Here is a 12,651-nt window from a genome sequence, read left to right on the forward strand (position 1 = left end):
ATTCTAAAATTGCTGGAGGTGGTGATTACATAAACTCTGAATACTGAAAACCAGTGAATTGTTCAGTTGAAATGAGAGAGCTCACATAAGCATGACTTAACAACAGGGATGCATCCTGAAAACGCCTCGTCAGGCAATTGTGTCACTTGTGAACATGATGGAGTGTATTTATCCAAACCCAGATGCTATAGTGCACAGCGCCCCGGGGCTAGATGGAACATCCTTTTGCTTCACTGTCCTGTGTGTGGTCGGTGGTTAACTGAAATGTCATCATGCAGCACAAGACTGTGAATTATAACTCAACAAAGCTGTTTTTGCAGAAAAGATTACATTCACAAATAGATTTTAAGATCTTTGCTGCATAGCTTACACACACCAGCTACTCCTTCCTGAGACACAGGCGTAGACTTGAAGTCACGGAAGCAGTGACTAAAGCAATTCCCTCAGGTCCCAGGACAGACCAGCTAGGAGCCAAGGACTGGATACTCAGTGACTCTCTGCCTCCCAGCCTTGTACCAGAACCAGCAGGGAGCGAAGGGTGCACAGAAACTATTTGGACACAATGATGGTGGGTCTGTCCCCTAGGTACCTTGCTTAATTGCTCACACCTGTCTCCATGGCTATAGGCAGTGGTTTTACTATAATCAATGAAAGATCTGCATAGGTCATGCTTTCACTAAACAACTCAAATGTGTATAAGGGAGTCGTTGACATCATGTATTTGATTTTGGCTGGAAACATTCCTGTCCTATTTCTGGGACAATTCCCCCAAGGCTCTGGGGAGTTGGAGGAGGGGGGACATGTCTTCACTTTCACTCCTCACTCCCTCTTTACCATCAATTTACGTGCCAGAACCTGAGCCAAACTTAATGCCCAGAACCTTCTCCCCAGAGTCTGAGTGAAATGCCTCAAAGCATCAGAAAAGCAGAAGGGAAAGACCTTGGCTGATCGAGTAAGGAGACTCCTCCTCGCCTCTCCCAAAGGTTCTTCCTTCCTGTGTTAGAAGGCAGGGATGCTCTATCACACTCCTCCAGGGGACAAGATGCACGTAGTCAGTAGTCATCGTTCCTGTGGATGTTGCCCCCAGGAGAGGAAACTCTTGGGGAAGAAAAAAGCATCCTATGTTCATCTCCATCTTCATCAACACGATCCACCCTCTCTGCATTCCAAGAGCAGCACTGACCATGCTGCCTGAGTCAGTGGGTAATCACTGTCTCCCCAACAGGATTGTAAACCAGTTGAGGACAGGAAGGACAACTTACTTTTCTTGGTATCTTCCACACAAATAGTTAGAAAACAAAACTTTAGACACATGGAGTGGTAGGATGAACGATGACCCCCAAAGATATCTACATCCTAATCCCAGAACCTGTGAATATTACCTTAGATGGGGAAAGAGGTTTTGCAGGACCTTGAGAGGGCAAACTATCATGGGTTATTCACCTGGGCCCGGTGCTATTGAAGCCAAAGATCTGAGATGAAACTCGATTCCTTGCTTCTGCCTGCAGGTAAGACTGGAGTTTCTCTGCTTCTGATGATGGGTGGGGTCTGCCTAAGGTTGCAGGCCTCAGAGAAGTGTTGCAGCTCTTAACAGTGAGCCAAGCCCCCCAGAGCTGCAACAGACCCTCCAGGAGTTCAGCCTCAATTTCTTCTTGTTATGTGAATTCAAAGAATGAAATCCATGGAGCAGGATGAGCCAGTCTAACAGTGAGATCTACTGATGACTACAAACAGGAACGGCACTCTTTGCAGCCACAGGGCCAGAAAAGACCCAGGTGTTCTTCCTCTGAATACTAGTCTAGGGGTTTATATAGCCCTTGGGTCACAGCCATTGGTCCAAACTTACGCTAATTAGGGTTTTTAAAAAGGACCAGTGCTATAGTCCACATTTATGCTAATTAGGATTTGGAAACACACTAAGGCTATCAGTCAACTCTCAAGTCCCAACTTCCATTCAGGTCTGCCCTACTCCCATTTTTTTCTTACAGGTCAGGAAGTGGGAGATTGAGGTCATGGGATGGTCTGTGTTTGCAGGTTCCAGGCTTCAGGACTGTACAAGCTATGCACAGACCTGGCCACCAAAGGGTGACAGGTTCGTGTGCCTTGGCCTTCAGCAACTGGCCCGCCTGCCGAGTTTGCATAGTGGGCTCCATGCAGCCCAGGCCATGCTTGCCCCTGTGCTGGACCCTTCAGGCCACCATTCTGGGGCTCCATTGCCAGGCTGCTCCACTGCTTCTCGGCAGGGAACAGTAGGCCAGCTGCAGGCTTGGCAGCCAGGGAGCCTGTCACAATCACAAGGATTGCAAGAGGAAGGAAGGCTGCTCAGAGTCAGAGGAGGTGTGACAGTGCTTATGATGTGGGACCACAAGCCAAGGAATTGACGCAGCCTTTAGAAGCCAGAAAAGGCAAGGAAATACATTTATTGTCCCAGAGCTTCCAGAAGGAACACAGCCCTGCAAAAGGTTTGGACCTCTGATCTCTGGAGCTGTAAGAAAATAAATATGAGTTGTTTTAAATCATGAAGTACGTGATAATTTGTTATGGTGGCAGCAATCAGACATAAATACACATGGTCCCTTCTTCTTCTCCCTCCTCCTCATCATCATCATCATGGTGAATACTGATTGAGTTTGCTGATACAATCTTCATTAAAATGAGTGACTGCAAGTAACAGTTGTTACCCTTATTTTACAGATGAGGAAACAGATTCAGAGAGGCTACATCATGGAAATACAGTTGCAAGCAGAAGAAAATAAGTCTAGCTAAAGCAAGCCAGAAAGCTGGGGATTGTGGGGAGGGCTAACCACATGACTGTCCATGACTCTCAGGTCCCCCAGTACACCTTTCCTTTGAGCATCTACTCTTGTTAGTGAAATATTTGTTGAGTGCCTACTGCAAGCCAAGCACTGTGCTAAGTGCTGAGGAAGCAAAAACCCAGACAGGATTCCTGCTCATGTGATGCCTGATGCCCACAGCCAAGGGCGAAGGCAAAGCCCTCTAGTCGTCACCCTGAAAGAGAGGCAACTCAGCTGCACTGAGGACTATGAACCAGAAATGGCGTGAGCACAAATGACAGGCAGCAGAGGTGAAGTGACACATGAGCAGCAAGCCAGGGTCACTGGGTATTCAGAGCTGGAGGGAGAAGGTCACCACCTCCTTGCTGGTGTCTCAGATACATGTATGGTTTCATTCCCTCTTGATCTCCTGGCCCCATATGTAGTACTGCTACTGGGAAGATCGTACAGCCATACCACGTGGGCTTCCAGAGACACCCAGGCTGCTTTGGATGACATTCTGTTATTTTTTTTCACTGTAGTAAGATAGGTAGGTAAGTAGATAAATAGCTATTTATATGTATATGTCTTATGTAATATATATATGCACAAATATATGTATATAAAATACAACAGATACAATTATGTACACAAAAAGTATTTGATACAATGTATGATGATTATTATTTTTTAATATTTATTTTTTAGTTGTAGTTGGACACATTACCTTTATTTTATTTATTTTTATGTGGTGGTAAGGATTGAACCCAGGGCCTTGCACATGCTAGGCAAACACTCTACTGCTGAGCTACAACCCCCGCCCAAATGATTATTAAATATGCATATAATATAAAGATGTATATAATTATATCTGTTATATTTTACTAACATTATATGCACATACTATACAATGTGTTAATATATAACATGTATACATTATATAAAACCATATGTGTATATTATACATATCATGTATATATGCACATATAACATGTATATTGTATAAAATATGTAATATGTATATGTTGCATATATAACATGTATATATTATGTATACATATGTAGATTGCATGCAGATATAAGTATATAACATATATTTATATCATTATATTATATGTATAACATGTGTATGCATATATAATATATGCACTGTAATATGAGTATATATTATGTGCACATTATATGTATATGTGTACATATCCTGTGCATATTATATGTATATATGTCTACATATAAACAAAATATGCCACTTTAATCTTTTCCTTTTTTCTTTTTGGCAGTAATGGGAATGGAACTCAGTGCCTTGCACATGCTAGGTGAGTGCTCTACCATCAAACTATACCCTCAATCCCATTTTGGCCATTTCTTTTTTTTTTAATATTTTATTTTTTGGTTATAGATGGACACAATATCTTTATTTTATTTTTATTTGGTGCTGAGGATCAAACCCAGGACCTCGCACGTGCTAGACGAGTGCTCTACTGCTGAGCCACAACCCAGCCCCATTTTGGCCATTTCTAAGTGTACAATTTGGTGGCATTAATTACAGTCACAATGTTGTATAACCATCCCCACTATTTTCAGAATTCTTCATCACCCCAAACCCATTAGACTCCAAACCCACTCAAAGACTTCCTGTCCCACTCTCCCTCCAGCCCATGTAACCCCTAATCTCCTTTCTCTATGAATGCACCTGTCCTAGGTGCCTCGTGACACGTGGAGTCATGTGAAGTGTGCTTTGGGGTCTGGTTTACTTCACTCAACACAGGGTTTTCAAGGCTCATCCCTGCCGGAGCAGGCGGGGGAACGTGATCCTTGGTTAAGGCCCAGGAGTATCTCATGGTCTGGAGGATGACTGCATGGCCTCATCCGCTCAGGTGCAGTGCTGGTTCCAGCTTGGGACAAGTCCCTCTGCTTGTTTCTTCTCCAGATTCCCCATCTGTAAATGGGAACATTTCTCCTTTTTTCCAGATGCTTTTATTGGTGTATTATAATTATATATAGTAGTGAGATTTGTTGTCACATATTTGTACATGCACACGATAATGTAATTTGATCAATTTCAAAAAAAAAAAAAAATGGGAACATTTCTTAAAAGCAAGGAACTGCACAGAAGCCAAGGCTGGCTGATGGTATTTTAAGGCCATGGTGTAGATGGAGCAGAAGAGAATGAGATATGGAGTTCCAGGTATAAGCAAGGCACCATCTGCCCAAACACCTCCTACAAAACCACCATCAGAGACCTGCATTTCTCCAGCCCAGGGCTGAGGCTAGGAGGCCAATCCTCCCAGGATAAGCAAGCAGTGGAGTTGGCTAAAGCAAGGCTGAGGCAGGAGGATCACAAGTTCAAGGCCAGCCTGGAGAACTTATAAGACCCTGTCTCAAATAAAAATAAAAGGGCTGGAGATGTGGCTTAGTAGTACAGTGCCCCTGTGTTCAATTCCCAATATTAAAAGAAGAAACAGGGGCTGGGGATGTGGCTCAAGTGGTAGCGCGCTCGCCTGTCATGCGTGCGGCCCGGGTTCGATCCTCAGCACCACATACAAACAAAGATGTTGTGTCTGCCAATAACTAACTAACTAAATAAATATTTAAAAAAAATAAAAATAAAAAAAAATAAAAGAAGAAACAGGAGGAGAATTAGAGGTGGGGGAAGAAGGAGAAGGGAAAGGAAAAGAAAAGAAGGGGCTTAGCCAGGTGTGGTGGTGCATGCCTGTAATCCCAGAGGCTTGGGAGGCTGAGGTAGGAGGATTGCAAATTCAAAACCAGCCTCAGCAACAGTGAGGTGCTAAGCAACTCAGTGAGACCCTGGGGATGTGGTCGAGTGCCCCTGAGTTCAACCCCTGGTACCAAACAAACAAATAATCAAAAAAAGGGGGCTAAAGCAGGCTGCTGTTAGGAAAGCAATACAAGCCTGAGGCTCCTGTGAGGCCTTGGGAGTGGCCATGGCCGTGGCCGTGACCGTGGAGCACTGGAAAGAGCACACTCCTGTCAGCTCCCATCCTTGCCAAATACGAGGGCCCAATCCTGTCAGAGCTTTCTATTTGTTAAAAGAAACTGGAAGCCTGGGTTTTCGTGTGAATTGGCACGATTTTCAAATGCTGACAATTCATTCTTAGACTGTTTAACTTGATAAAAAAAAATAATATTAACAATACAAAAACTAGGCCTGGTGGCCACATCTGACACAAAGACAACCAGTTGGTGCTCTTTCTGTCTTAGCCCATTATTTTGAAAAGAGGGGAGATGCAGGCACTCTTCTCCTTGCCCTCACCGGACCAAAAGCACGTGGTAGAGGGCAAAGCTCACAGGTAAAGTGAAGACCCCTTTCTCCTAATTTCCTGAGAAGCCTCAGTACATCACTTTCCCACCCTGAACCTCAGGATCCTCCTCATCTGTGGAATGAGGGAGAGACTACATGTCCTGTAGAGTCTCTTTCATCTCTGATATTTTAAAATTTGACCTCCTTTGGGGCTGGTTGGCTCAGTGGTAGAGCACTCACCTAGCACGTGTGAGGCCCTGGGTCCGATCCTCAGCACCACATTAAAAACAAATAATCAAAAATAAAGGTATTGTGTACAATTAAAAAATAAATATTTTTTTTAAAAAAAGTGGAATTTTTTTAAAAAAAATTTTACCTCCTTTAAGGCTCTGCCCCAGAGGGAACCCAGCCAACAACTGCTTGGGAATTTGTGGGTACAGCAGAAGTATATTTTTAATTGACAAATAAGAATTATATACATTTATGGCATATTATGTTTTGATATATGTACACACTGCAGAATGAGCCAATCAAGCTAATTAACATGTCCATCTCCTTACACATTTTTGGTTGATTTTTTTTCTTTTTCATTATAATCTTTTTTTTTTTTCAGTATTGAGACTTGAACCCACAGCCTCACACATGCTAGGCAAACGTTCTACCACCCAGCCCCATTCGTTTTCATGGTAGTAAAATATGCACATGGTTTGCCATTAGTGACATTCAGCACACTCTTATGTTGTGTTAACCTTCTCCACAGTCTAGTTTCAGAGTATTTTCATCACCCTCAACAATCTGTCTCTCATGTTCCCAAGTTTCAGGGGGAAAAAAAAAGACCCTCTTATCTGATTCAGAAATATGTTATCTTGTGGAAATATCAAACCCTCTTGCAGATGGGTTGCAGGAGAGAGATGCATCTCATCAGAGCAGATGAGAAGTCAGTGCCTCAAGGACATACCACAGGACGTTTGATGCTCATGGTTCTGCTCTGCTGTGATCACAAAGAGGACTCCGTGTCAGCTGGGCACAGACAGAAAGACCCTTGCTACTCTGGGCCCATCTATTCTTTTCCACTCTGGTAAAAAGCAATTCATTCTAATAACCCACATGGCAGTTCCCCTCCCTGACCTACCCCACAGCCAGGACAAGATCCAAGAAGTCTTTGAAAAGGGATGTACATTCATGAGTCCCTGAGGACTTGATTTTGGGGAACCCTTGCCTGTACCCCTTGACCAGCTGGTGACATCAAAGCCCTGCACATGCTGGCTGGGGGTGTGGCCCCACAGCGGGGTGCTCATAAGTATCCCAAGTAGGTGGGGTTCCATGCAAGAGGCCCTGGGTCTGATCCTCAGCACTACAAGAAAATAAAAATAAAAACAAAACCCTACACATTATGACCACAGATGATCCAAGCCCCATTCTCATTAGCAGGAAACAGGGTAGGAACAGCCAGCCAGCCACGTCTCCTTCCTCTCCCCAGGGTATGTGTGCAGCCAGATCCAGGGTGAACTGAGAAAACAGGGACACCAGAGCAAGCTTGTTCGTTATGCTAATTGTGTCCAGTGGAAAGGCCAACCCTCTTCCGAAATGATGTTATTAGGATGTATGTGCTCTTTCTTTTACGAAATGACACTGGAAGGAGATGCAACATTTGGGTCTTGTTTTTTTTTTTAATTTGGCAAAATGAAAAATGACTTTGTTCCTCACCTAAAATTTTGGAAGATTCACTGATCTGTGAAATTAAATTCGGTGGAAACACCAGCCTATTTGTGGTGAAATGCATCCCCTGAGCTGACTGGGGAGGGGACCTGTGGTTCATGGTGCTGCGCAGGCAGGACAGTAGCACTGGCCTCTCCTTTCCATGGTCAGTTATCAAGCAGGTCAGCGCTGTAAAAAGTGAGGATGTTAAATAAACCCTCACACCCATCACTCAGCCTCCAAAATGGTCACCCAAGGGCCATGTTCACATTATCCTCACCACCACCCCTACACCATTTGGAAGCAAAACCCAGATGTCACATGGTCCCCACAGTAAGTATTTCAAGATAAATCTCCAAAAGCTAAGAAACATAACTGGAATTTGATATTATACCAATAATTTCTTCTTTTTTTGGGGGGGGCGTACTAGGCATTAAACCCAGGGATGCTTAATATGGACCCACATCCCCAGCCCTTTTTATTTTTTATCTAGAGACAGGGTCTTGCTGTAGGGCCTAGCTAAGTTGCTGAGGCTGGCTTTGAACTTGTGATCCTCCTCCTTCAACCTCCAGAGCTACTGGAATTACAGGCATGTGCCACTGCACTTAGCCTACAATAATTTATTTTTCTTTTCTTTTTTTTTTTTTTTTGAGAGGAGAGAGAGAGAGAATTTTTTTTTTTTTTTTTTTATAATTTTTTAATATTTATTTTTTTAGTTTTTGGCGGACACAACATCTTTGTTTGTATGTGGTGCTGAGGATCGAACCCGGGCTGCACGCATGCCAGGCGAGCGCGCTACTGCTTGAGCCACATCCCCAGCCCGAGAGAGAATTTTTTAATATTTATTTTTCAGTTTTCGGTGGACACAACATCTTTATTTTATTTTATGTGGTGCTGAGGATCGAACCTAGCACAGGCGAGCCCGTTACTGCTTGAGCCACATCCCCAGCCCTAATTTCTTTTCTTTTTAATATTTTTAGTTGTAGATGGACATAATACCTTTCTTTTGTTCATTTAGTTTTATGTGGTGCTGGGAATCAAACCCAGTGCCTCACACATGCTGGGAAAGTACTCTTATCACTGAATTATAACCCCAGCCTCCAATAATTTCTTTTTTATTTATTTATTTATTTATTTATTTATTTATTTTAGTTTTCAGTGGACACAACATCTTTGTTTGTATGTGGTGCTGAGGATCGAACCCGGGCCGCACACATGCCAGGCGAGCGTGCTACCGCTTGAGCCACATCCCCAGCCCTCCAATAATTTCTTAATATCACCAAATACCCTATTAGGATTTGGGGGTTTTATTTGTTTTTGCAGTAGTAAGGATGAACCCAGGGCTCATAAATGCTAGGCAAGTGGTTTACTATTGAGCTACACACACAGTTCTTTTTATTTCTCATTTTGAGACAGGGTCGTGTTGAGTTATCCAGGTTAACCTCAAACTTGGGGTCCTCCTGCCTCAGTATCCCAAGTAGGTGGGGTTCCATATGTGTGCCACCATACCAGGCTCTGGTTAGGATCTAAATTTTCTTTCTCTCTCTCTCTTGTCTATCAGTTTGTTCAAATCAGTATCTAAACAAGATGCACCCATTGCAATCAGTAGATATGCTTCTAAGTCTTTTCATCCATGGGTTCTTTCTTCTCCTCATCTGTTTCCCCTCCCTCACATTTATCTGTTGAGGCACTGGGTGATTATAGTCACTTTGCACACCCCCCAGTCCTCTGCACTTCCTATGGATGGGTAGTTACATCAGTAGTCTTATTTATATTTGGGTTCAATATTTTTGACAAAAAAAAACAAAAATCCAAAGTGGTCCTCTGTGTGCCTTCCCACAAGACATGCAGCAACCCATCGACCTTCTGTGCTGTCACCTGCCATTGATGCTCCAATTCCTTGGGAGCACTTCCGTCTCTCTCCCTGATGAAGTCATTGGGTGGCCAAACCCTCCCTGTTCACCTGGGACTTTCCCAGCTTAAACATATCAAGTCTTATATCCTGAGAGACCACTACATCCCAGGCAAACCGGGACAGTTGGTCTCCACTGGGGGAAGCCAGGTTTTCAGGAAGTAATTCTTCCACATCCCCTCTCTCCTTGTTTATACTGCACAGAGAAGCAGGAGTCACCGTGTGGACAACAGGTCCGAGAATTCAGCATCAGGCTGTGGTCCCAAGCAGACAGTCCTGGGTGCAGCGGCAGCTTGGTGGCTGCCTGACTGGCATCCCTTCTACCAGCACTATGCTGATTTCCTTAGACAGCGCCCCCTACCCACAGCCCATGTGGGACAACAGCCCCAGATCCAGGGATGGGAGCCCAAGCTAGTTGGTACCTGCCATACCCCAAGCCACAGCCTGGCCCAGTGGTTTGCTAGGGACATTTTGGAAAATATTTCCTCCTTTTTCCTCCTCCTCTTCTCCTCCTCCTTCTTCTTCCCTTCTTTTTCTTCTCCCCCTTCAATAGCATAAATTTTCACTATTTTAAGCATAGATGTCAATGAGTTTTAGTAAATTTACTGACTTGTGCCACCATCACCACAATACAGTCTTGGAACATTTTCATCATCTCAGTAGGGTCCGTCCCTCCTGCCCATGTACAGCCACTCCCCAGCCCCAGGCAACCACCAACCTACTCTTTCTCTATGGATTTGCCCTTTATCAACATTTCATGCAGGTGGAATATGCAATACATGGTCTTTTATAACTCACTTCTTTTCTCTGGCCCATCTTCATCCATGTTGTCACTGCTATTAGTTCTTTATTCCTTTTTATTGTTTGGTAATGTTACATTGTATAGACAGATCATGTTGTATGTATCCATTCATCCGATGAAGGACTTTTTTTTTTTTTTTTTTTTTTTTTTGGTACTAGAGATTGAACTCAGGGGTACTTTACCACTGAGCTGCATCCCCAGCACTTTTTATTTTTTGAGTTGAGTTTTTAAGTTGATAGGGCTAGCCTCAAACTTGAGATCCTCCTGCCTATGCCTCCTGAGTAGCCAGGATTACAGGTGTGTGCCACTGTAATTCCAAAGGGACTGCACCCTTTTACATTGTTATCAGCCATGCAGACAATAAGGATTTCTGTTTCTCCCCATCCCCTCCATTTGTTATTCCACCTTTTTTAATGAGAGCCATACTCATGGATAGGGAGTTGTATCTCATCTCATTTTTTAATTTGCATTTCTGTAACTAGCTCTGTACACCACCGCACCCAGGGTAGAGGGGGACCCCCCCTCCAGGAAGAGGTCCCCTCTAATCTTGTTTTTTTTTGGGGGGAGCTCCCCACCATACCCAAAGTAAAGGGGTCTCCCCCCTCCAGGGGGAAGATCCCTCTAACCTGGGTGTGTGTGGGGGAGCTCTGGACACCACCATACCCAGGGTAGAGGGGACTCCCCATTCCAGGAAAAAGGTCCCCTCTAACCTGGGTGTTTTGGGGGAGCTCCCCACCACACCCAGGGTAGAGGGGACTCCTGCCTCCAGGGGGAAGGTCCCTCTAACCTGGGTGTCGTGGGGGACCTCTGAACACCACTGCACCCAGGGTGGAGGGGACTCCCCCCTCCAAGGGGGAGGCATCCCCTCTAACCTGGGTGTGGGGGGGAGTCCCCCCCCACCGCACCCAGGGTGGAGGGGACGACTCCCCCCTCCAGGGTACAAGATATACCCCGGACATAGGAGGCACTATGCCAGGATGGACGGAAAGGTTTTCCAATTTCTTAATGCAAAATGCGAGTCGGCTTTCCTATCCAACAGGAATCCTAGGCAGATAAACTGGACTTTCCTCTACAGAAGAAAGCACAAAAAGGGCCAGTCAGAAGGAATTCAAAAGAAGAGAACCTGACATGCAGTCAAATTTCAAAAGGCCATCACTGGTGCATCCCTTGCGGATATCATGGCCAAGAGGAATCAGAAAACAGAAGTTAGAAAGGCTCACCGAGAGCAAGCTATTAGAGCTGCCAAGGAAGCAAAAAAGGCTAAGCAGGCATCTAAAAAGACGGCAATGGCTGCTGCTAAGTCTCCCACAAAGGCAGTAACTAAGAAAAGACTGTGAAACCGGTGAAGGCTTCTGCTCCCCAAGTTGGTGGAAAACGCTAAATTGGCAGATGAGATTTTAAAATAAAGATGTATCTATAACTTTAAATAAATAAATAAATATTTAAAAAATAAAAAATAAATGCTATCATAATTAACATATTTGCATTAAAGGCCACACTGTATATATTAAGTTATTTCATGATGCTGTACTATTAATATACCATTAATAACTAAACACCGTAAGTATATAACATGGATTTTGTTATATACAGTACAAAAGACCACAAAGCAGTCACACTATTCATTTTTTAAGCTATAATATGGATACTGTATCAGTATTGAGGGCCACAAGGCAGCAAGCTTATCCATTTTTGATGCTGTAATGTGGATTTCACATGAGTATTAAAGTCTGTAGGGCAGCTATAATGTCATTTTTATTGACATAATTTGGATAACATCTCAGTATGAAAGGCCACAATGCAGCTATTTTATTGGTTTTTGATGCTATTCTATGGATATAACATTAGTACTGAAGACCACAGTCCTGTAAACAAATTGTTATTTTAGTACAAATGTCTACAAAGCATCTCTTTTCTTAGATTTCGATATTATAACATGAATATTATATTAACATTAAAGGTCTGAGGGAAGCTATGGTATTAATTTAACTTGCTTCATATTGATATCAAAGTATTACTACAACCAGGATAAGTTATTAAATTAGTTTCACTTGCTAAAATATGAACATTTCATCAATATCAAAGCCACAGGGAAGGTATTAAATTAGGTTAGATTCTGTAGTTTGGATATTGTATTAATATTAAAGACCACAGGAGAGCCATAATAATATATTTAGAGGTCACAGTATGAATATTATATTAA

The 12,651-nt window shown here is 43.4% G+C and overlaps 1 pseudogene; it reads left to right on the forward strand.

Annotated features, from left to right (window-relative positions):
- The first annotated feature begins 6,020 nt into the window (after positions 1 to 6,020).
- LOC124093537 (large ribosomal subunit protein eL24-like) lies at positions 6,021 to 11,844 on the forward strand (annotated as a pseudogene).
- The last annotated feature ends 807 nt before the right edge of the window (positions 11,845 to 12,651 follow it).

Source organism: Marmota monax, unplaced genomic scaffold, assembly GCF_021218885.2.
Source record: "Marmota monax isolate L192 unplaced genomic scaffold, Marmota_monax_Labrador192_F-V1.1 WCK01_AAM20220418_F8-fsc00035, whole genome shotgun sequence".
Lineage (NCBI taxonomy): Eukaryota > Metazoa > Chordata > Mammalia > Rodentia > Sciuridae > Marmota > Marmota monax.